General features: G+C 50.0%; 1 protein-coding gene across 1 annotated transcript in view; it reads left to right on the top strand.

Moving 5' to 3' along the window:
* Window positions 1-600: 600 nt before the first annotated feature.
* COL6A3 (collagen type VI alpha 3 chain) overlaps window positions 601-25,276 on the top strand; it is a 109,484-nt gene continuing 84,808 nt past the window's right edge. The window contains exon 1 of the mRNA XM_073306772.1: window positions 601-848. The gene's annotated coding sequence lies outside the window, so the exon portion shown is untranslated. The remainder of the gene's footprint in view (window positions 849-25,276) is intronic.

A 25,276-nucleotide genomic window follows, 5' to 3' on the forward strand; every position in this document is an offset into this window, starting at 1 on the left:
GTTTGAGGCAGATTAGGCAGAGGAAAAGCACCGCGAAGTGTATGAAAAATCCCGCTAAAGCTCCCCTGTGGCAACCTAGACGCATCTTGGAACAGGTTCTTTTTACAACCCCAGTTCTGCCCCTTGCCACTATTCCCTTAACAACAGGAGATCCAGGGCTTTGCTCCCTCTTTATTGCTCGGTTTAAAACCCAGGTGATTTTACTTTACTTGGTAAAATGAAAAAACCCTTCCTCAGTTAAGGAGGGATTATTACAGTAGACGGTGTGAGCCCCTTCATCCAAACAAGCAGATTTCTATTTTTAAACGTTGGAAAACCAGACCGCACTTCTTGTTTTATTCTCGCAGATACCGGTGGAAAAAGGGGTCAAGTCAAACCCTGGGAAGCAGGGAACCAGCATGAAACAGCGATCCCGTTTGCAAGAGCCCCCCCCACGCACAGCGACTCGGAAAGTTGATCGGAGGGGAGACAGACTTTAGTTTGAAGAGCTGTGGGACAGAGGCTCTGTGACATCACCCTCGCAGAAGGGCCAGAAGAAACAGCGTCATGCAAGTCTGTTTTTCATTTACAGTTTGGGTCACTCAGTGGGGCGGCCTTGACTGTAACGCTGGAGACAATCCAGTTCGGAGCTGCATCCTCCACGAAAGGCAGCTCCGTTTTGCTGCTGCTCCAGACTCACTGGGAAAACGGCAAGAGGATTTTTACCATTCACAACCCCACGTTCACTGTGGAGAATAAACACACTCCAGGAAGGGGAGATTGAGCGCCAAGGAGAAGGGATGAGTCCGATCTGCAAATAATTTGGCGTAAAAGGTCTGGGAACAAGTAATTCGTCGCATTTCTTTGGGGTAAGTGTTTCTTTCTGCACAGGAGCTCCGCTGCCCAGGATTGATCGTTGCTCTGTGTGTCCCAGCTGGACTGAGAGCTTCTCTCCTGTGCTTTCAGTTGGCATGTGCTGACTTTGCACATTTCCGGGGCTTTTGGCCAGAGCGGTCTCTCTCAGTTATGAGATCAAGGAGCTCGATTCGTCCCGGGTGTAATGGTCCGGAATCCTGCAGGATAAGGGGACCAGATGTCCCGAATTTACAGGATATTCGGGGCTTCGTCTTATGTGGGCGCCTCTTACCCCCCACTCCCTGGTCTGATTTTTCACACTGGCTGTCTGGTCGCCCGCTGGCCGGGTAGGAGCGACGCTGGCTCGGGCCCCACGCCTTTAGTCTGAGCGGAAAGGCAGAACCGCTCGGGACACTCTTCCTAGCTCCGCGGGCTGGTCCCCGAGCTAGACGCCGCTACCTGAGCAAGCCGGGCGCGGAGAGGGCTGAGAGCGGAGCAGGAGCCATTTTCAGCCTTTCGTGGAAGGAGAGGGGAACCAGCGATGGGCCAAAGCAATGAATGGCATTTTATTGACCTTGCTGAGCACTCAGGTCCTGGCTTTGCTGTCCTTACTGGGCTACTTCTTGCTGCAGCCCTGTCTAAGGAGCGGCAAGAGAAGGGAAGGGGCTGGGGCGGTGGCAGGGCCCGTGGGGAGGGGTGGGACCCAAGGAGGAGCCTCAGGGAGGGACCAAGGCAGGTCCAGCGCTCGGGGGGGGGGGGGGGGAGCCTCGGGGAGGGGCAGGCGCCGTGGCAGGGCTAGTGCCCGGGGGGGGGAAGGGGTGGTGGAGCCGCTGCCCGAGGGGGAACCTCGGAAAGGGGGGTTGGCTGGGCCAGCGCCCCAGGGGGAGCCTCGGGGAGGGGCTGCAGCGGTGCCTGGGCCGGTGCTCGAGGGGGTCCCCGGGGAGGGGCAGCGTGCCCGAGAGGGGGCCGGGGAGGGACAGCGTCCCCAAGGGGGTGGCTCCAGGGAGGGACAGTGTGCTCGAGGGGGTCCCCGGGGAGGGACAGCGTGCCCGAGGGGGGGCCGGGGAGGGGCAGCGTCCCCAAGGGGGGTCTCCAGGGAGGGACAGTGTGCCCCGGGAAGGTCCCTGGAGGGGAGCAGCGTGCCCGGGGAGGGTCCCCGGGGAGGGGCAGCGTGCCCGAGGGGGTCCCCGGGGAGGGGCAGCGTCCCCAAGGGGGGGGCTCCAGGGAGGGGCAGCGTGCCCGGGGAGGGTCCCTGGAGGGGGGCAGCGTGCCCGGGGAGGGTCCCCGGGGAGGGGCAGCGTGCCCGAGGGGATGGATCCAGGGAGGGCAGTTGCAGGATGCCGCAGGGCCTGGGCCACAGACTTCGCCTGAGCGAGCGCTGGGTGGAGGGCGCGGCGGCTGCTGGCGGCGCCCTCCTCGCCGGGCTGCGAACGCCGCGGCCTGTCCCGCTGGGAAGGGCAGGTGCTGTCGGGGTGCCAGGCAGGGTGGGAGAGCCAGGCTGGCGCTGGAGGCGCCGTGCCACGTGCCCGGTGGAGCTGGCGCAGGGAGTGGGGAGACCAGGTGGTTTTATTGCAGCGCCCTCTGAACCCGTCCCACGGTGGGACACGCCCTCTGGCTGCAGAGGGAATAGCCCTTTCCTCCTTCCCTTCCACATCTTGTTTGGCCCCATCCAGAAGGAAAAGGAGACCCACAACTCTGAGCTCTGCTCGCTGCAGAGCGGGTGCTAGGGGCTCTGAGCTCCCGCCAGCCACAGTCTGTCCCGGATCTCCCCCGCCTGGCCGTCGGTCCGCCCCAACCCGCCCGGTCTGCCCCGGATCTCCCCCGCCTGGCCGCTGGTCCGCCCCAACCCGCCCGGTCCGCCCCAACCCGTCCGGTCTGTCCCGGATCTCCCCCGCCGGGGCGCCGGTCCGCCCCAACCCGCCCGGTCTGCCCCGGATCTCCCCCGCCTGGCCGCCGGTCCGCCCCAACCCGCCCGGTCTGTCCCGGATCTCCCCCGCCTGGCCGCCGGTCCGCCCCAACCCGCCCGGTCTGCCCCGGATCTCCCCCGCCTGGCCGCTGGTCCGCCCCAACCCGCCCGGTCCGCCCCAACCCGTCCGGTCTGTCCCGGATCTCCCCCGCCGGGGCGCCGGTCCGCCCCAACCCGCCCGGTCTGCCCCGGATCTCCCCCGCCTGGCCGCCGGTCCGCCCCAACCCGCCCGGTCTGTCCCGGATCTCCCCCGCCGGGGCGCCGGTCCGCCCCAACCCGCCCGGTCTGCCCCGGATCTCCCCCGCCGGGGCGCCGGTCCGCCCCAACCCGCCCGGTCTGCCCCGGATCTCCCCCGCCGGGGCGCCGGTCCGCCCCAACCCGCCCGGTCTGCCCCGGATCTCCCCCGCCTGGCCGCTGGTCCGCCCCAACCCGCCCGGTCCGCCCCAACCCGTCCGGTCTGTCCCGGATCTCCCCCGCCTGGGCGCCGGTCCGCCCCAACCCGCCCGGTCTGCCCCGGATCTCCCCCGCCTGGCCGCCGGTCCGCCCCAACCCGCCCGGTCTGTCCCGGATCTCCCCCGCCGGGGCGCCGGTCCGCCCCAACCCGCCCGGTCTGCCCCGGATCTCCCCCGCCTGGCCGCCGGTCCGCCCCAACCCGCCCGGTCCGCCCCAACCCGTCCGGTCTGTCCCAGATCTCCCCCGCCGGGGCGCCGGTCCGCCCCAACCCGCCCGGTCTGCCCCGGATCTCCCCCGCTTGGCCGCCGGTCCGCCCCAACCCGCCCGGTCTGCCCCGGATCTCCCCCGCCGGGGCGCCGGTCCGCCCCAACCCGCCCGGTCTGTCCCGCATCTCCCCCGCCGGGGCGCCGGTCCGCCCCAACCCGCCCGGTCTGTCCCAGATCTCCCCCGCCGGGGCGCCGGTCCGCCCCAACCCGCCCGGTCTACCCCGGATCTCCCCCGCTTGGCCGCCGGTCCGCCCCAACCCACCCGGTCTGCCCCGGATCTCCCCCGCCGGGGCGCCGGTCCGCCCCAACCCGCCCGGTCTGTCCCGCATCTCCCCCGCCGGGGCGCCGGTCCGCCCCAACCCGCCCGGTCTGTCCCGGATCTCCCCCGCCTGGGCGCCGGTCGGCCCCAACCCGCCCAACCACGGTCACACCCAGATCTACCCCCTGCCATCCACAGCCCTCACTCAGCTGCTGGACATTTCACTGCATTGGGTGACTTCTTGGAAGAGCCTCTGGGTCCCTACTTAATTTCCCAGAAGGTGGAAGTAGCAGCTCGTCAGTTGCATGGTTCGTGTATTTGGTGCGGGTGCGGTGGGTGGGAGTGAGTAGCGGTGACCCCGGGAAGCGGTGCCCACGGTCAGTTTCCTTCCCTGTCCCCCGGGGCCGCGGAGACGTGTGGTTTTGATTGATCAGTCCCGTGCCCGGTGCATAGCCAGCGATTCCCGTGGCGAGCTGGCCCCTGGCTATGGGCAGCCAGGTGCTTAGTGCGCCATGGCGGGCACTAGCCAGGCTCCCCGGGGGCAAGGTGTATTGTGGAGATGCTCATCACCTACTCTCTCTAATTGCCCTCCTGGCTGAGCCCCCACCCCGCCTCTTCTGTCCACACGGAGTTGTGTCCCTGAGGGGACCGATGCATGAAGGAGGTAGGAGGGCACCGAGTGATCCCAGCAAGGCCGGTTCTGCCCTTCATGCGCTTGCTGAGTGGCACCTTCTCCCTTCAGTCGTCCTCTGGTACCCAGTGGGGCTGCACACAAAGGAGAGGTGGCAGAATCTGGTCCTTTATGTGCAAGATTATGGCTGTGCTGGGGGGAGAGGGAACAGCTTGGCCTTTGTGTATACAATTGCCAATGAGAGAGACAGAGATGCCCTCACAGGGAAACCCCAAGAATTTTATTACCGGCTGGGGCCACAGAAGATGTAGCTGGCAGTCTGCTCTTGGGGGACTTTTGCTCTGACTAAGCTCCTGCTCGTTTGCTCCAGCAGCAGGCCCCTCCTGACCAGAGCCCTTGGTGAGGAAATGTTCCTGGCCCCAGCTGCTTCCTGACCAGACATCTGGGCCAAGACTGCTCCTGCCCCAACCCTGGCTGGCCAAAGTCAGCTTCATTCCAGTGGGACGCTGCTGAGAGGGGAAGCTCTCAGTTTATTTGTGGCTCCTTCATGCAGGATTTCTGAGGACTGTCCCTTTTAATCCCGCGTCTTTACCCACCCATCTGCTGGTTTAATCCCATTAATTGCTACTGTATTGGAGCAGGCTTTCAGCTAGAGCCTGTCATCAGAGCACCTGAGCACCTCACAGGTTTAAACATGTTTAGCTCAACTCCATGCTTATGATGTAGGGCTGTACAGATGTCCCCGCTTCACGGGTGGGGAACCAAGGCACACAGAGGATAAGAGACTTGCTCAAGGTCACCCAGGAAGCCAGTAGCAGAGCAGGTAATTGAACCTGGGTCTTCTGAGTCCTAGGCAAGCCCACTAACTACTTGGACCATCCCTCCTCAGCCAGCCTCCTGGCTGAAAGGCACTGCCACCAGTCCCCGTGGTGGAGAGAGCTTGGCGAACAGGGCTTTTTCACTCCCTTTCCCACCATTTCTTCGTAATGCAATAGAGATATTCCTGAGGCGCCCCTTGAGGAGAACAAATGAGGAGTGACTGACAGTGGATTGCGCTGTGATGGACAAGGCACATGACTCCCTACATCCATGAAGCAGAACTGCCAAGAGATCATGTTCTCCCCCTGCTTAAACCCGGTAGATCCATGGCTTTTGTGGGATGACTTTTTCAGGCTGAAAACTAGGGCTCTGATCTTGCTACCACTGATCTCAAAGGCGATTCTTTCACTGATTTCAGTATCATCAGAATTGGTCCCTAGGCTTGGATATGCATTCCCACATGACATGTGAAAAACATCCTTAACTTACTTCTTACTTAGCTCTAACGATTTTGCTCTTATAATTCAGGGTAATGATCTTGACACATGTGTGAAATACCTAAGGGGGTGGGGGGAAGGTTTTATCAGCACCTTCAATGGAGATATTTGCCTGACATTACCATTTTCCTCTTGTTTGTCAGGCTGGGGTTTCATTCTAGCCAGCTTTTCCTGGTCACATTCAGTCTGAACTGTAAACCTGGTTTACAATTCTTCTCTCTGCCTCTCAGTTAAGCGTGCTAGATGCACAGTTTGCTTTCTGGTGGTCTTTTGTGTCAGTTTTCTCCTGTGAATCAAATGTCAAGCACTGATGTTCCACACCTCCATCAGGTTTTCTACATTTTAATGACCCGTGTTCTATATTAAGAAGCTGAGCAGCATGGGTGGAGGGGACCTGGTAGAATAGGTTCCTATACATAAAGAGTCATTGATTCCTGAGGGAGTTTCCTCGTTTCTTCAGCAAATACTCTCTTTCCTCCTACTAACGGCTCTATTTCAGTCCCAGATGCAAGAAGCAGAAAATAACCAGATTTTAAGCCAACAAGATGATTTTAAAGAGAAAAATCCCTAGCAGCTCCGTATGCATTAACCACCAACCCTTGTCTCTCCTTTCCTGTCCCTGCTTTGATTTGCTTACATTTTCCCTGTTGTCGGCACAAGAGGGTCTGAGAAATCTGCTCCAAAGGAACCGCCTTTGAGACAGAAGGGTGTGGTATTTGGTCTTCAGTTAGGAGAGCAGTAAGAGATGCTGTAGAACTAAAATGTTTGCATTGTATCGGCTCTGTTGAATGGAGAGTCTCCTGCCCAGGAGACCTGACTCAACTGCCATTGAAGTCAGCACAATAACTCCCATAACTCCAGCAGGGGGCAGATCAGGCACAAAGAGAACAGGCAAAGTTAAGGAATGAAATAAGCAAGTTAACACACAATATGACATAATTGAGATGAGCCGCTTGAGTGGCTGTTCCTGACTTGTGTGCTCATTCCATTTTCCTCTAGGGATGCATGAAACAGTTGATGGATTGCATAATAAGGCTGGGGAAGTTTACCAAGTGGAGCTCACAGAGCGCATAGATCCAGCTACTACACGTCTCACCAGAGATTACTACTGACTTTAGTTAGCGGTTAGCTAGATCAGCAATGAATCACTCCCCTTCATATTTCTATACATCTGAAGTGGATTTGGAGCCAAAGGGCATTCTTTTTTCATTCAAATGCACATATGCAACTACTATCAGAGCTAGCCCAGGTGGGAGTTATCCAGGTGCAATGTGAGAGAACATATCCCAAAATACAAAACCCAGCCTTCAGCAAAACAAGAGAACTAAGAAAAATTGGGTTGTAATGGAAAGGTTTTTTGATGTTCTAAACCTTTTGTTTTTTGCTTAGTCCAGGTCTAACTTGCAGTCTTTGGGAGCGGACATCAGCCTAATAAAACCTTCGTATTTCAAGTGTCATCAGTTTTCAATATCAGTAAGCAGCTCCGCTATTAAACTCTGTTTGGGCCAGGTCTTCCGCTGATGTGAATTGGCTCAGCTCCACTGAACTCAATGGAGTGCCACGTCAGCTGAGGATGCGTAGGAACTGTCATCGCTCTCTAGAAGAAGCCTCACCTGAGGCTTGTTTGGTGAGGGTGTGGCTTGCCACAATACGGCCAATGGGTAAGAGTTTCAAAAGTGCCTTAGTGATTTAAGAGTCTAACTGCCATTTTCAAAGGTGACTTAGGCTTGTGAGTCCCAGATCTTCAAAGGGGTTCAGGCTCCTAACTCCCAAGAAGTTAGGCACCTGAATACCTTTGAAGACCTGGGCCTCACAAGCCTATGTCTCACTGAAAATCAATGGGACTGAGGCATCTAAGTGTCTAAGTCACTTTTGAAAATTAGATTTAGTCTCCTAAGTCTCTGAGGAATTTTTGAAAATGTTACCCCATACAATATGAAGAGAACAGATGAGAAAGGCACAAATTTAGAGCCTTTAACAAGAATCTCTTATTAGCAAAGGGTTATTCTATATCATTGGTCTCTGTTTTCAGGCATCTGGCAGCATTCAGTATAGAAAATGCCTTCCCCATTTGATTTCAGGGAGTATGCTATATAACAAGAAACATCTGAGCCTCCCTGAGTTATGTTAGGCTAAAGATTCGGTTAGGGAGACTTGTAGAACAAACAGCTTCCTGCAAAATTGCTTAGACCTCCAGCTGTCAGACGTTTAACATTGATTAACGTCGAGGGCCATGATTTTGACACTGGGGTATGGTCCTCTGCAGTCTTCCAAATAATTTTAGAATTGGAATTTATTGAACAACAGCTGTAGATGACTCAGGTCTCAGAGGACAAAGTTCCAGGAAATCAGTAACCACTGGGGCTGTGGTTCCCTGGCTTTGTGACAGCCACTCGGCATGGCTTAGTGATGCATTGTATTAAGCTCTACCAGTAACCGATCACCAGCTTATTTGTACTGTGTCTCAGTATTCCGAGAGCAGCAATTGTGGGTAGCGCACTCCCTGTGGTTTGAAACGGTCAGAAATTTGAGTGAGGGCAAATTTGTTCTTTTCGGTTCATTAGGATCAGATTTTTAAAGGGGCATAAGGAAGTTTTGTCTTTGGTACTTTGTGGCCTCCCCCCATTACCAGAGTATCTGAGCACCTCACCATATTTATTGTATTGATCCTCATAACACCCCTGGGAGGCAGGGCAGTGCTATTGTCCCCATTATACAGATGGGGGGCTGAGGTAAGGAGAGACTTAGGGCTTGTCTACATGGAGCAGCAGTGTGCCCGATGGGGGTGTGATTTCCAAAGCACGCTAATGTGTTGCACATTAATTGATCATTGAGGACCCTGCTGATGGGAACTAAAAGTTCCCTAGTGAGCTTTAATTGAGTCCTGTTTGAAATAGCATTACGTTAAAATGAACTTGGAAACTTTAGGTGTGTACCAGCTGGGTCTACACGGACCTATTAATGCCTGACAAGTTCGTGCGCTTTAGAAATCACACTCCAATAGTGAGTATTACCCCACTAAGTGACCTGCACTAAGTGACTTTCCCAAATTTATATAGGAAGTCTGTGGAGGAGCAGGGATTTAAACCCAGATCTCTGGCTAGTGGCCAAACCAATGAGCCATCCTTCCTCTTGGTTAAAACATCAATGGCTCCATGTCTAGTTGGCAGCCGGTGTCAAGTGGAGTGCCCCAGGGGTTGGTCCTGGGGCCGGTTTTGTTCAATATCTTCATAAATGATCTGGAGGATGGTGTGGATTGCACTCTCAGCAAATTTGCGGATGATACTAAACTGGGAGGAGTGGTTGATACGCTGGAGGGCAGGGATAGGATACAGAGGGACCTAGACAAATTGGAGGATTGGGCCAAAAGGAATCTGATGAGGTTCAATAAGGATAAGTGCAGGGTCCTGCACTTAGGACGGAAGAACCCAATGCACAGCTACAGACTAGGGACTGAATGGCTAGGCAGCAGTTCTGCGGAAAAGGACCTAGGGGTGACAGTGGACGAGAAGCTGGATATGAGTCAGCAGTGTGCCCTTGTTGCCAAGAAGGCCAATGGCATTTTGGGATGTATAAGTAGGGGCATAGCGAGCAGATCAAGGGACGTGATCATTCCCCTCTATTCGACATTGGTGAGGCCTCATCTGGAGTACTGTGTCCAGTTTTGGGCCCCGCACTACAAGAAGGATGTGGATAAATTGGAGAGAGTCCAGCGAAGGGCAACAAAAATGATTAGGGGTCTGGAACACATGACTTATGAGGAGAGGCTGAGGGAACTGGGATTGTTTAGTCTGCAGAAGAGAAGAATGAGGGGGGATTTGATAGCTGCTTTCAACTACCTGAGAGGTGGTTCCAGAGAGGATGGTTCTAGACTATTCTCAGTGGTAGAAGAGGACAGGACAAGGAGTAATGGTCTCAAGTTGCAGTGGGGGAGGTTTAGGTTGGATATTAGGAAAAACTTCTTCCCTAGGAGGGTGGTGAAACACTGGAATGCATTACCTAGGGAGGTGGTAGAATCTCCTTCCTTAGAAGTTTTTAAGGTCAGGCTTGACAAAGCCCTGGCTGGGATGATTTAGTTGGGGATTGGTCCTGCTTTGAGCAGGGGGTTGGACTAGATGACCTCCTGAGGTCCCTTCCAACCCTGATATTCTATGATTCTATGAATGGGAGTTTAGCACCTCTTTTGAAATTCCTAAGCTTAGATTTGTAAGGATGTGACTGATAACATATACATCCTTGGTGGATCCTAGTGGAAAAGCAAAGTTATGGTATATTGATCGCTTTTTCAGATAAAGTAGCTGCATCCCCATCAGCAGTGAATTGGAGAGCAAGAGGTTCGAATTCTATGTTGGCCTCCTTCAACAGGTTAATACTCCGTTTGGTTTAGAGGCATAACACTGAAGTATTTCATTCTAGGGAACTTCAAAGCATTGTTTCCACTGTGTCAAGGTTAATTTGAGCCCTTTTCTGTTATAAGACATGTAGACATTTCTGAATCGTAAAGAAAGGGCCGATGTCTGGGGATTCTGTAGCAATCTGAAAATGCAAAGCCCTTCTTTAATGTTGTGGTCAGTCTTTTCTCTCTGGACATGCTAAGAGAAAGAGGAAACAATTTTGAGACTCCAAAGGTGTTTTGTTTCTTTGCTCCCTTTCACTGTTGAGATTCCTTAGTCCCAAATTTCTTAGCTGCCGATTTTACCTCTTGAAAGAATGGGCCAAATTCAGTTCCCCATACTCACATAAGCAGTCCCATTGATTTAACAGGATTTCTCTGTGGTGGGGGTTGGATGGGTAAAATGAGCTGCCAAAGTGAGACTCTGACTCAGCAATGCAATTGCATTACTGGGTGCTGCTGCAAACCATCTGCAGAAAAAATTGGTCATGTTTAGGTGAAGTCACATTCCACCCACGTTAGACTTGCTTTTTATGGGCCAATGACTTTTCATTTTTCTCTGATGATGTAGAAGTGCCAGATGCCAGAAGGGCTGAGGGGCATTAACAGAGAACTAGAATACGTACATGACATTTAACATCACCTTTTAAAACAACTGGATTCAGAGGAAGAGTTGGGGTTTTTAACACTGAATTTTAATCCCAGTTCAACCGCCAGCTTGCTCTTTGACCATGGGCATTTAATTATTCTGTGCCTCAATTTCCCCTGACCAGTTTACCCATCTGCAATCTGGAGCTAACTGAGTTTAAATAATGCACATGGTATTGTGAGGATTCACTAATACTTGTAAATTGCTTTGAAAATGACAGCTAGCAATAAATATTGTGAATATGAAACTCACATTGACTTTCCCCAAAACTTGAGAGAACACTGTAAATTCTACTGTATACGGTGAAGAAATGTAACCAAGGACTCCAGCAGATGGCAGCAAAACGGAGATTATGAAACACGTCTCTTGGCAACCGGGAGCCTGTTGTGAGTCAGACCAGAAAGAATCATATGAAGTTCAGCCAAAGCTGAGAGCTGAAGAGATAAGAATGTATGTCTTCTCTACGTTAGCCTTTTTTAGTTGGTACCCTGGGACGGCTGGACAGAGAGAAATCATGTATCATAAAAATATTTCTTCTGAAGTAAATCAGCGGCAGCCAGATTTACTCTCACTTTGCCGCTAAGAAGTTAGAATAGCTAAGAAGAGATGGAATAGCCCTGTTTTTCTAACATGCTTAAGTCAGTTGGGCTGATTTACCCCTTTTTGTTCCTATCGGGCAAGTCTAGAGAGGGGATTTTTGTTTTGTCTGTGCTTCAGTCATGGCTTTGCCACAAGCCTCGAGCTAGGGACAGTGTGTAGTTGCTCTGCCCAGAGGGCAGAGTCATTCTCTGGGCCCTGGTTCCCCTCCAGGGAAGAAGCAATCTATGCCGGCTTTATACCTGGCCCCGCTCACTTCCTCAGATGCAAAGGCTCAGTGTACTGGGGAGGTGGATCCAAGGATAAACCCACTCCCCATCCTTTGCTGCCCATTCCCCCTCCAGATGCATGGGAGGTGGAGTAGCAGCCCCATGGGGGCTGCTCTTATTCCACACTGTTACCCTTGAAGTGGGTACCCAATGGAGGGGAGTAAGGCCCTACACCCCGGGCTCCCCTGACCCTTAATTCATTTAAAAATACAGATGCTTGAAGTTATTTCTGCACACGGGGGTATAACTCAGGGGTAGAGCATTTTGGCTGCAGATCAAGAGGTCCCTGGTTCATATCTGGGTGCTTTTTCCAGTGGAGGGGAGGGATAGCTCAGTGGTTTGCGCATTAGCCTGCTAAGCCCAGGGTTCTGAGTTCAATCCTTAAGGGGATCATTTAGGGATCTGGGGCAAAAATTGGGGATTTTGAGCAGGGGATTGGACTAGATGACCTCCTGAGGGCCCTGATATTTTATGATTGGAGTTTTATTCTCAGAAAGAGAAATAACCTCTGTGATGATCCAGGGTATGGAACGGCTTTCAGACAAGGAGACACTAACAAGACTAGGGCTGTTAAGCTCAGGGAAGAGACCACTAAGGGAGGGATATGATAGAGGGCCGTAAAATCATTAATCAAGTGGAAAGAGTGAATAGAGGAGTGTTATTTACTCCTTTCACACCATACAAAAAACAAGGGTTACCCGATTAAATTAATGGGCATCAGATGTGGAAGTACTTTTGCACCTAACACACAATTCACCTGTGGAACTCATTGCCATGAGATGTTGTTATGGCCAAAAGTATAAATGGGTTCAAAAAGGAACTAGATAAGGTCATGAAGGATAGGTCCATCAATGGTTATTAGCCACCATGGTCAGCCATGCAACCCCATGCTCAGGGCAACCCTAAATCTCTGACTGCCAGAAACCAGGAAGGGAAGACGTGGTGGATCACTACAAGTTTCCTGTTCTGTGCACTCCCGTGAAGCTTTGGTACTGGCCACTGTCAGAGACGGGATTCTGGGCTAGATGGACCATTGATCTGACCCAGTATGGCAGCTCTTACTTTCTTATATTAGTTAAGTGTGAATAAAATATAGGTATAAAATGGCTTCGCAAACAGACCTCTCACTGTTCTGCTCAGGTTCTGATCTTCTGGTATCTCAGGGCCACTGCTATTGCCAAATTGCAGGCGGGCGAATGCCATTTTGATACCAAATGAAATGTTTTTAAAGTCACTGAAGCGTGACTTAGAAAGTAACATTGCTACAGTACTTTACGGCTGAGATCTTCAACGTCACCCAAGGGATTTGAACACCTACCGCACAGTAAACTGAATGGGAAACGAGCCCCTACACCCCTCAGGCAACTTTGAAAATCTCAGCTTCTTTCTCTAGCAACACATGTACTTCCATCCCCTGGAAAAAGCGCAGCGGGGCGGAGGGGGAACCCTACTTGGAATGTTCCGTAGTTTCTGAACGCTGAAGAAGTCCATTGTGGGATGAGCTGCTGATCAGTAGGGCCCGTCGGCTTAGGCTGAAGACACACGGATCCATGGCTAAAGGCTGGCCATCCCATCTAGCTGCATGCCTCCCAAAGGCCTCTGGGCTGCTTTGAACTGCCCTGGGCACCTGCCTGGCTTGCAGCAATTTGGTCCCTCACCCTGATGGGATTGGCTGTCTGCATAGAGCAAATTAATGCTTGTGGCATAATTTATGTTGGACTTTTCCTTGCCCATTGCACTCATTTTGGGAGGGCTGAAGGTGCTGGGTAGGTGATTTCTCTCACTCCACTCAGGGCTGATTTGGCAAGGCCAGGTGCTTCTGCACCGCTCTTGCTCTGCTGTCCTTCGGCAGGGGTTTTCTCCTGGCCACATGCTGCATGAGTGCTTCAAACTCTCGTCAGGGACCGCCGCTTGGTGCAGTTACTACAAACTGCAGCGTGTTGCTACTGCTAACCCTCTGCTGCATGACAGAGGGGAGCATGTGGCTGTGAACAAGGCCAGGCAGGGCTTTCTGACTGCTTTGGAAAACGAGATCCGCGGGTTTCCCTTCCATGTAACACCAGGGGAGGGCAACAAATAAATCAAAGATCTACCTGGCTTTGAAAGAGCAACAGTTCCATTGCTGTCTCTCCCGCAGGCAATGGAGCCAGAAGTGAGAGGGAAGGGACATGGCTAGGGTAGGCATCCTACAGAAACCCTTGGTCCTGAGCCTATAGCTCTCTCCTGCTAACACTGGGATCACAACTGGCAGACATGCCACTCTGCCATTGTCTACCCCAGCCTGCCACCTCCACTGGGCTCGGTAACCCACAGCGGGCGTGTTTAATGCTTGCACTAGGTTGGTCACCTCCATTCCCTATTACTTAGCCCTCTTTGCTTTGGGAGCTCTGCATGTAGATCGATGCTTCCTGTCTCTCTCAGCAGCTGCCCCAGGCCTCCCAAGGCTGAACAGAGCCCAGACGTGGCTGCACAATGAGAGAGGGAATCTAATGAGCCACCATGACTCCATGCTTCTGGGCTGGCACACCAGGGATTGAATCGTGGCCCTCCAGAGCTAAAAGCGTGAGCTGCTACAACTTGAGCTAAAGCGTTAGAACTGCAGCTGCGGCTCATATCCTCCGTGGATAGGGCACAGAAAGGGACTCATAACACACACTCACTTATGTATTACAGTCCTCCGCCCCTTCACCCTCTGGAGAACTTGGGCCTAAATCTGCATTCTATCCATGAAATGAAACGTACCTTGCTTGCACATTAGCAATTATTGGCACAAGAGCACTGCGTGCATTTGTTTAATATAATACTCAGATCCAGTCCTGGATCTCAACAGAAGATTTGTACCCCTTGATCTGTGTTCTTTTGAGGCAAAGCATTACACGGATTGCTAACTGCATATGCCTAGTGAGCACAAAAAAATGCCCTTCAAGACGGAGGAGAGGCTTTATTCCCTTATTTGTATAACTATAGCTCAGTAGATAGGTTTCACATTTTGCTAGCTGGGAGCTCTGAAGCAGTGTGTTCTGCCCAGGCACCTCCAGCCCCCACCATGCCCCCTGCACTGGGAGAACTAGCATAGAACTGGCTGCAAAGGCTCTGTGTCAGCTGAAAATTCCCCAGCGATGGGGGAATTGTGAGCTGCCCCTTTGGAGCAATGCAAAAGGGCCCTAGCACATTGCCTCCGTGAGTTAAAGCTTGTGATGTTTCCTGTCATTTATGCCATCTCAGCCCATGTAAGGAACCCCTGCTTTTAGGTCATGGGGAGCAGATTGGGAACCTTCTGCCTTGTTGCCACATCTCCCGTTTGCTGGCTTTAAACATTGCATTGCTACTTCTCCCATCCACGGTTTACTTTGGCGCCATCATGATTCTATTCCCCTCCCTCTGCAGCTTCAGTCCCATTTTGAGGTCTCCTTGGCATACAGATTTCACAAATAAATCACTCACCAGAGGCTTTCTGGCTGGCCAATTCCCTGATTCAATTCTACCCTTCTAAAACCTACTCTGCCCTCAGCTTAATTGTGTCAGGCACTTAACAAATAATGAATTAAATACAACACAGAAGAGCAAAAAGACTATTAAGGTCCTTTAGTTCATCTTGAGCTGCGTGATGTTCTTACATGCTGGCATGTTCTATTGCTAGTCCCTAAAACACTGTATAGCTGGATATTTGAATTTAAGGGGAATATTGAAGCAACATTGCAATTATTCCCCTTGGACACAAACACACACACTGGAGTCAGATCCATACACACCCTACCCCTCAAAACCAGTCAGGCCAGATGAGACATGTGCAATGAATCAGGGTGATATGAAACAGCTGTAGTAAGTTTTCCCTGCCTTTCATGTTCAGATCTTTTAGACAGACCCATAGACCATCTGCTTTGCACGTCTTTATTTTTAAATCTATGCTCTAGTGAAAAAACAAATAAAGAGTGATTTTAGAAAGGCAATTTTAAACATCCAGTGGAAATACAAAAGGATGTACAATGTCAAACTTTACGCACACAAAAGGCAGAAAATAGCTGCTGGGAAAATATTTAAGGAAATCACTTTACTACGTTAGAGGTAAAAATGATTGCCTTTTGAAAGAGTTATTACTAACAGATGTATATTATTTGATGCAATAGAGTACATATGTTGTATTAAGGGGTCAGTACATACTATATACATACACCGTAGCCAGACATAGTATTTAGAAATTTGAGTTTTATGTGATTGACTCTTTCTACTCATAAACTATTAGTAAAATTGTTCTCCAATCTTTGTATTAAATCTAATCAGCGCAAGCAAATGTCCAGAAGTTCCAAGTTTACTAAAATCTTGTCATCCCAACAGGGATGATTTAGTTGGGGATTGGTCCTGCTTTGAGCAGGGGGTTGGACTAGATGACCTCCTGAAGTCCCTTCCAACCCTGATATTCTATGCTTCTATGATTCTATGATCTCAGTCCCAACTCTCTCACATTTGCAAACTGGTGGCCCAATCCACATTAAGCTTTCACACACTGAGAAAAAAACTTTCTGTGAAAATCTAAGGAAATTCCCAAGAAAAAAACTTTGTTAAGACTGTAGTAAGTCTGTAAATTAATATCTACTACTTCCAAGCAATATTATTCAAACGCTGTCATTACAACATAACAAAACAAAACATTTGAAAGCAAAGCCATTCAGAGGTGTGGTTGCCTGAAAGTCAGGAATTTAGAAAGGTGTAATGCAAGAAGCCCATTTGCCATAATGTCTGGAAGGGCTTAATCATGAGGCCTACTCAGGGCAGTAAGGGACATATGGCATCCCTTATTTCCCTGCACTTACTACGTGCATCACAGGTTACAACACAGTGCAGAGAATAGCCACTAGGGAGTTGCTACCCCTCCTCTTCCTGTGCTGCTGGGTTGGAAATGGGCGACAAGGGGTGGGGAATGGATGGATTCTTGGCTCTCCCCTCCCCACCTTCAACACATTGGTCTGCACAGCTGAACTGACGTGCAAGGGGAAGTGAGCTGTGGTTGGGACAAGGCTGGTGCAGCTTAATTCTCCCGTGCAGCAAGGGGGAAGTAGTTGGTCTTTGTTTGATTCCTACCCTGCTCTTGAGGCAGTATGGGCCCTTTCTAAGGGCAGACTGTAGGTTTCCAATACCCTTAACTCTGCTCCTTCTCTTACCGACAGAACAGTTTCATTTCAGTCCCCCTCTTGTGCTGGGGATTTATACAGTGCTCATGAGCATGTCTTCCTGGATGTCTGTCTGTGTGGCCCCATTAATCTTCTAAACCATCAGGTTATCCAGGTCCTCCCTCTCTTGTCTCCAAGCCTTATGACATTCAGTGGCCCCTGACTGATCCTGTCTCCCATCTTTCCTAATGCAAATCTTGCTGCAAGCCCTTCCTTAGCAGTTCTGAGCATGCCCACGGAAGGGACATAGGAGGAAGGTTGAAGGAAAGATTGAGGTTGTTAGAGTGTGCTGATAGTAGCAATACACATGCATCGACAGCCTCAACAATGTCATCTGCTGATTCCTGTGGCCTTCCTCCACCCATCCCTCCTTACATCTCAGCTAGTGTCTATCCCTTTTCCTTGCATGGCTTGTCTAAACTTAGGCCCCTAGCCTGCAAGCAGCTCTGCACCCAGGGACCTGCATGTGTGCGTGGCCCTGTTAACTGCAGTAAGACTCTGTGGGGGTGCAGCAATCTACTCATTGCGCAAGCAGCTACAGGATCGGGGTTTTAGATGGGAAGCTCTTTGGGGCAGGTTTTGTCGATTCGATCAGTGTTTGTACAGTGACTAGCACAAATGGGGGCCCTGATTCCTAACTGGGGCCTTTACAAAATGATAATCTGGAGTAACACAGTGGTGAATCAGACCCTTTGGCCTCAGCTGTAGAAATCAATAATTAAATCAGAGGACTATAAATTAGCTTCTTAGGTTCCCCCCAAACTAGCAGAGGCTACCTATACATCTACACACAGATGCTGTGTCTCTAAGGAGCATAGCAGTTTCAGTAACTGAGCCAGATAACACATTGCATCAAGGTATGAAATATTATTATTGCTTGTACATCACCACCGAACAGTGACCACCATTGAAAATCAGCCCACTTTAATTTAGGTCCTTAAATATAGTGCCAGATCCTCAAAGGTATTTAAGTGCCTAATTCCCATTGGGAGTTAGGCACCGAAATGCCTTTGGAGGTCTGGGCCTTTGGTACCTAATTCCAGGCATCCAAATTTGAAAAGTCTCGCACTTCATTTTAAAAATTAAGCCCACTCCTACTCCCACTGAAGAATTGAATGATCAGCTATTAACTTCAGTGGAAGCAGGCTTGGGCCCAGGCTGGTCACCCAGGCTCACTTACAGCAGAAGGCATAGCAAGACAGAATCATAGAATCATAGAATATCAGGGTTGGAAGGGACCTCAGGAGGTCATCTAGTCCAACCCCCTGCTCAAAGCAGGACCAATCCCCAATTAAATCATCCCAGCCAGGGCTTTGTCAAGCCTGACCTTAAAAACTTCTAAGGAAGGAGATTCTACCACCTCCCTAGGTAACGCATTCCAGTGTTTCACCACCCTCCTAGTGAAAAAGTTTTTCCTAATATCCAACTTAAACCTCCCCCACTGCAACTTGAGACCATTACTCCTTGTCCTGTCCTCTTCTACCACTGAGAATAGTCTAGAACCATCCTCTCTGGAACCACCTCTCAGGTAGTTGAAAGCAGCTATCAAATCCCCCCTCATTCTTCTCTTCTGCAGACTAAACAATCCCAGTTCCCTCAGCCTCTCCTCATAAGTCATGTGTTCCAGACCCCTAATCATTTTTGTTGCCCTTCGCTGGACTCTCTCCAATTTATCCACATCCTTCTTGTAGTGCGGGGCCCAAAACTGGACACAGTACTCCAGATGAGGCCTCACCAATGTCGAATAGAGGGGAATGATCATGTCCCTCGATCTTCTGGCTATGCCCCTACTTATACATCCCAAAATGCCATTGGCCTTCTTGGCAACAAGGGCACACTGCTGACTCATATCCAGCTTCTCGTCCACTGTCACCCCTAGGTCCTTTTCCGCAGAACTGCTGCCTAGCCATTCAGTCCCTAGTCTGTAGCTGTGCATTGGGTTCTTCCGTCCTAAGTGCAGGACCCTGCACTTATCCTTATTGAACCTCATCAGATTTCTTTTGGCCCAATCCTCCAATTTGTCTAGGTCCCTCTGTATCCTGTCCCTGCCCTCCAGCGTATCTACCACTTCTCCTAGTTTAGTATCATCCGCAAATTTGCTGAGAGTGCAATCCACACCATCCTCCAGATCATTTATGAAGATATTGAACAAAACCGGCCCCAGGACCGACCCCTGGGGCACTCCACTTGACACCGGCTGCCAACTAGACATGGAGCCATTGATCACTACCCGTTGAGCCTGACAATCTAGCCAACTTTCTACCCACCTTATAGTGCATTCATCGAGCCCATACTTCTTTAACTTGCTGACAAGATTACTGTGGGAGACCGTGTCAAAAGCTTTGCTAAAGTCAAGAAACAATACATCCACTGCTTTCCCTTCATCCACAGAACCAGTAATCTCATCATAGAAGGCGATTAGATTAGTCAGGCATGACCTTCCCTTGGTGAATCCATGCTGACGGTTCCTGATCACTTTCCTCTCGTGTAAGTGCTTCAGGATTGATTCCTTGAGGACCTGCTCCATGATTTTTCCGGGGACTGAGGTGAGGCTGACTGGCCTGTAGTTCCCAGAAACCTCCTTCTTCACTTTTTTAAAGATTGGCACTACATTAGCCTTTTTCCAGTCATCCGGGACTTCCCCCGTTCGCCATGAGTTTTCAAAGATAATGGCCAATGGCTCTGCAATCACAGCCGCCAATTCCTTTAGCACTCTCGGATGCAACGCGTCCGGCCCCATGGACTTGTGCACGTCCAGCTTTTCTAAATTGTCCCGAACCACCTCTTTCTCCACAGAGGGCTGGCCACCTACTCCCCATGCTGTGATGCCCAGCGCAGCAGTCTGGGAGCTGACCTTGTTCGTGAAGACAGAGGCAAAAAAAGCATTGAGTACATTAGCTTTTTCCACATCCTCTGTCACTAGGTTGCCTCCCTCCTTCAGTAAGGGGCCCACACTTTCCTTGGCTTTCTTCTTGTTGCCAACATACCTGAAGAAACCCTTCTTGTTACTCTTAACATCTCTTGCTAGCTGCAGCTCCAGGTGTGATTTGGCCCTCCTGATTTCATTCCTACATGCCCGAGCAATATTTTTATACTCTTCCCTGGTCATTTGTCCAATCTTCCACTTCTTGTAAGCTTCTTTTTTGTGTTTAAAACCAGAAAGGATTTCACTGTTAAGCCAAGCTGGTCGCCTGCCATATTTACTATTCTTTCTACACATCGGGATGGTTTGTCCCTGTAACCTCAATAGGGATTCCTTGAAATACAGCCAACTCTCCTGGACTCCTTTCCCCTTCATGTTATTCCCCCAGGGGATCCTACCCATCAGTTCCCTGAGGGAGTCGAAGTCTGCTTTCCTGAAGTCCAGGGTCCGTATTCTGCTGCTTACCTTTCTTTCCTGTGTCAGGATCCTGAACTCGACCATCTCATGGTCACTGCCTCCCAGATTCCCATCCACTTTAGCTTCCCCCACTAATTCTTCCTGGTTTGTGAGCAGCAGGTCAAGAAAAGCTCCCCCCCAGTTGGCTCCTCTAGCACTTGCACCAGGAAATTGTCCCCTACACTTTCCAAAAACTTCCAGGATTGTCTATGCACCGCTGTAGTGCTCTCCCAGCAGATATCAGGAAGATTAAAGTCGCCCATGAGAACCAGGGTGTGTGATCTAGTAGCTAGTAGAATCATGCATTACCTTTCCAGCAGCCTTCCTCATTGCTTCCCTTCCAGGAGTGATTCCAAGCTGGCAGGAAACTTCATTCTCTCTGACCTCCCCTTTCCTCCTGACTACTCTGTGCAGCTGCTTAACTTTCACCATTACCAAGCCAGGGACTCTCTCTTGTGATCAGGATAGCAACATAACTGTTACCAGTAGGGTTGCCAGATGTCTGGTTTTTTATCCAAATGCCTGGTCTAAAAGGGGCCCTGACGGCTCCGGTCAGCACCGCTTAAAGTCCAGTTGGTGGCTCCGCGTGGCTAAGGCAGGCTCCCTGCCTGCTAGGGTGACCAGACATCCCGATATTATCGGGACTGTCCCGATTTTAACCCACTGGTCGGGACGCCCTTTGTCCCGATATCGGGGGCGGACCGCTCACTGTTACTGCCAAAGTCCCGGGGCCTGCGTGGTGGCGTTTCCTGGGGCAGCTCTCAGTGCCTGCCCGCCGGCAGGAGCCTGCAGTGTGGGCGGCCCCTAGGCACAGAGGCAGAGGGGGGTCTCTGCGTGCTGCACCCACTCCCTCCTGCCCAATCAGAGCTGCGGGGGCGGGGCCTGCAGGCGCCGGCAGTGGGCAGAGAGCCCTCCGTGCCCCCCCTCCCCCCCGCACTGCACCCAACCCGACCCTAGGAGCCAGAGGGACCTGCCAGATCCTTTCTGGGAGCTGCCCAGGTAGGCACCGCCAGGACTCCCCACCTCGCCTCCCATACTCTGAACCCCTCAGCTCCACCCCCCAGCCCAGAACCCCCTTCCACACCCCAATCCTCGAGCCAGCCCAGTCAAAATGAGCGAGTGAGTGAGGGTGGGGAGAGCAAGCGACAGAGGGAGGGAGGATGAAGTGAGCTGGGGGGGCGGGGCTCAGTGAAGGGGCGGGGCAGGGGTGGGCTCTCAGATGAGAGGCAGGCAGGGGTCAGGGCAAGGGTGTTCGGTTTTGTGCGAGTAGAAAGATGGCAACCCTAGTTACCAGCTCTCAGCTTTTCTCATGAAGGTTGGTGTTTTACTTAATATCCCTTCTCCTGGAGTCATGTTATTGTGTGAGGCTCTCAGCTGCCATTTAAATAAGTGTCTAGCCCTCGTGGTCATGGAGAAAAGCTTGAGAATGTGACCTGACTGCATCCCAAAGGCTCCAAAACCTGAAGGCAAATAAAAAGACCCACAAATGTACTTTGTAAAATATCTCATGATTTTCAGGTCAGTCTCAGGATATTTTGGCGTCCAGCTCATGACTTTTAGATATGTGGGGCTGACAATCTGGAGTATATAGAGTGAGAAGGATAATGTTTGCCTATATTGCAGGAAAGTTGCAAGGAAAATTAAGGTTTTGAAAGCCCTTTGAGATCCACAGAGGAAGACTGAGTAAGAGGGAGGATGGTCTTGTGGTTAAGTCCCTGGAGTGGACCACAGCCCATCTGGGTGAACTAGGGCAAGTTACTTGGTTGAGATTTTCCAGGCCACCTGGAGATTTGGATGAAAATGAACGGGAATTAGGTACTGAAATTGCTGAGGCAGTGCTGACAATCCCACCTTTAGGTTCTTTGTGCCTCAATTCCCCATCTGCATAATGGGAATAATAACATCTAGCTCTTACATGGACCTTTTCATCAGTAGATCTCAATGCACTTTACAAAGGAGGTCAGCACTATTATCCCCATTTTAAAGATGGGGAAACTGAGGCACAGATCAGTGAAGTGACAGAGCTGGGACTAGAACCCAGTCTCCTGAGCTCCATTATACAATGCTGCCTCCCATCCCAACCCAACCTAACCCTAACCCTGTCCTCACCAGGGTATCTTGAGGATAAATAAATTAAAGAGTGTGAGGCACTCAGAGACAATGGTAAATAAGGGATATATATATATATATATATATATATATATATATATATATATATATATATATATATATGTCTTGTCTATTTGGACGTCAACACTTTGGAACAGGGACCAGCTCTGTGTATATGAACAGAGCCTGGAATCATGGATGGTTAGGGTCTCTATGAATAACAACAGGAGGGCTTTATAAATGCAACATGCCAGGGCTGAGGATAAGTTGCAGACATCTTTACTTTGTTATTTTCACTTATGCATGTGGAGGAGAAAGTCACATTGTAGTAAAGTATCATTGATACTTAATTATTTGGTCTTTATTAACAGTACATGGCGTGTACAGGTGTTTGAGATTCTTTTAGATCTTTTAACACTATACACGATTTTTTTCTTTCTAGACTGGGACTAGAATGTGCAACCTAAACATACTAAAAAGTGTTTCCTTCATATCAAAGGACCTCTTACAAATATTTGTTTGTACTGGTATGCTGTATTTCAGAGCCTGTAAACAATTTAGGAAAATGACTTACAGCTGTTTAATATTAAAACAGAAAACCAAAATTGTTTGGATGGGTCCTTTCATATTAGCTGGAAAAAGATTATTTCAGTTTGTGAATATTCTTTCCTATTTCCCTACAGACCATCTGTAGTAGACTGTGGCATGTTTGATAAGATGAAATACAGGTGACCTGCAATAATAATATAATACACCTTTCAGAAAAATATTAATCTTCTTATCAAATGAAAGATGTTATTCACATTTGGGTGAATAAGGACAGCAAAATTCTGAAGCCACTTTTTGGCTTATGCATTTTATTTTAGATATTTGATTAATGACAGGCTTCATTTTAATCCCAATTGATGAAACTAATGTTAATAAACAATCATAGCATGAAATATCCACTTGTCCAGTAATTCTAGAATCCCATTTTTCCCACAAGGGAATTTTTCTAGTAAGATTTAATGGGAGATCAGTGTTAACTGTTCTTCTCATTTATTTTTGCAAATCTAGGTCCTACAAACACTTGTGTATTTGGGTCACTTCACACAGGTGAATAAACCCATTGAATTCAATGGCTCGGACTATTCACATGTGTAAGGTCAGTTTGCCAGTTACTTCAGTGGGGCCAGGATTTCATTCCTTTTTGCAGTTTGGAAAGGATTATGCAGTAGGCCTTCTGAGAGAGCAATCTGTGGCAAGGTCCTTCAGAGAAAGGAGGAGTCAGTTGGCTCAGTGACCAGATGTTCAAATAGATAACAGCTTTGTATGAAGCAGCACTGAGTTCTCCAATGATTAGCATATAATTGTCACATGATCTTCCAGCATGAACTGCTGTCTTACGGTTGACAGACTGATTGAATGTAAAATATATTGGGCCAGATCCTCAGTTGGTGTAAATCAGTGTGGTTCCAGTAAAGCTAATGGTACAATATTTTATTTATTACCAGCTGAGGATCTGGGCCCAGATTCTCCAATGTATTTAGGCACCTAACTCCCATGGGAATTCCCAAAGATTCCATTACTTTGTTAGGTTTCAGAGTAGCAGCCGTGTTAGTCTGTATTCGCAAAAAGAAAAGGAGGACTTGTGGCACCTTAGAGACTAACCAATTTATTTGAGCATAAGCTTTCGTGAGATGCATCCGATGAAGTGAGCTATAGCTCACGAAAGCTTATGCTCAAATAAATCGGTTAGTCTCTAAGACATTACTTTGTTGAGGCCCTAGAATGATGATGATTTATTATTTGTGTTGGACTTGCTCCCAGAGGCCATGACAACATGTTTCTTTTTAAAATGTTATTTCTCCCTTGTTTCCTGTTTATATAAATAAAGGTCCAGGTTGCCCCTTCCACAGAGGAACATACAGGAGAGGGCCAGAGTTTGAAGGCATCCCCTGGAGTTTTCCTCTCTCTCTAATGGTAGGAATTTGGGGGTAGATCCAGAGTGCCCAGGGCACAAGACTGCCCAACCCCATAGATCTATGGGGAAGGGCATTTCCCACATAGGCAGGTAATCAGCGGCATGGATGGGAGCCACTTTGCATGGCTGAGCTGGACTACCTTGCCCTCCATCACCTGAGCAGGCCTTTGCTGGTGCTTAGAAAGAGTGGGCTTGATGGGCCATTGGGTTTCTCCAGCTTCCTGCCAGCATAACTGCACTGGAATCGCATCACTGGGGCATAAGACTGGCGTAATGCAGTGGGGAATCAGGTCCCCAGATAAATCAGTTATGGAAACAACCCTGCGGGGGCTGTTAAGAAACAGCGACAGAAAGGAGTCCTCAGACGTTAAAGCCACAACCGTTGCTAACTTCCCTCAGGATTTCTAGGCAGCAGTCTGGCAGCAGAGAGTGTCTGCCCCTGTGCTCCATCCCCTCCTGCCTCCTTCCCGCCACTTTTCAGAGGGAAGAGTGCCCCTGAAACACCTCTGGAAGGGATTTCTCAAGGCTGTTAGGGAGAGGTGAGATGACAATGGCCTGGAGGATACCCCTCCTTCCCTTCCTCGCAGCTTGGGAGAGTTTTGGCTGGAGAGAGCACTCGCTCTGATGGGAATGGAACCTTGGCTTGTCAATTAAAAATGGTAATAATGCCCTATGCTGCTACTTTGGTTGCCTTTAAAAAGCCAACATGCCTTACACGTGGATTGGGAAATAATTGCAATGTCTTGGATATTGCTTTGGGTTAGCTGTTGGCACACGTTGACTTTTTAAGGGCAAGCACTCAGGGTAATGATTGTTCACTAACAAGGAAATACGATGCTGCCTTTGATTTTTCTGATTCAGTGGCTTTAATGCTTTGAAGCAAAGAAGTGCAGCTAGAAAGAGTGGCAGGGTAACCCAGCCATTCATACAATCTGGGAGAGTAAACACTGTGAATTCTTTTGCCTGAATAGGAAGAAAAATGCGTGTCTTGCGGGCTTTCAGTAATTCATCACAAAGCAAGTGA

The sequence above is a fragment of the Lepidochelys kempii genome, chromosome 11 (assembly GCF_965140265.1).
Source record: "Lepidochelys kempii isolate rLepKem1 chromosome 11, rLepKem1.hap2, whole genome shotgun sequence".
Lineage (NCBI taxonomy): Eukaryota > Metazoa > Chordata > Testudines > Cheloniidae > Lepidochelys > Lepidochelys kempii.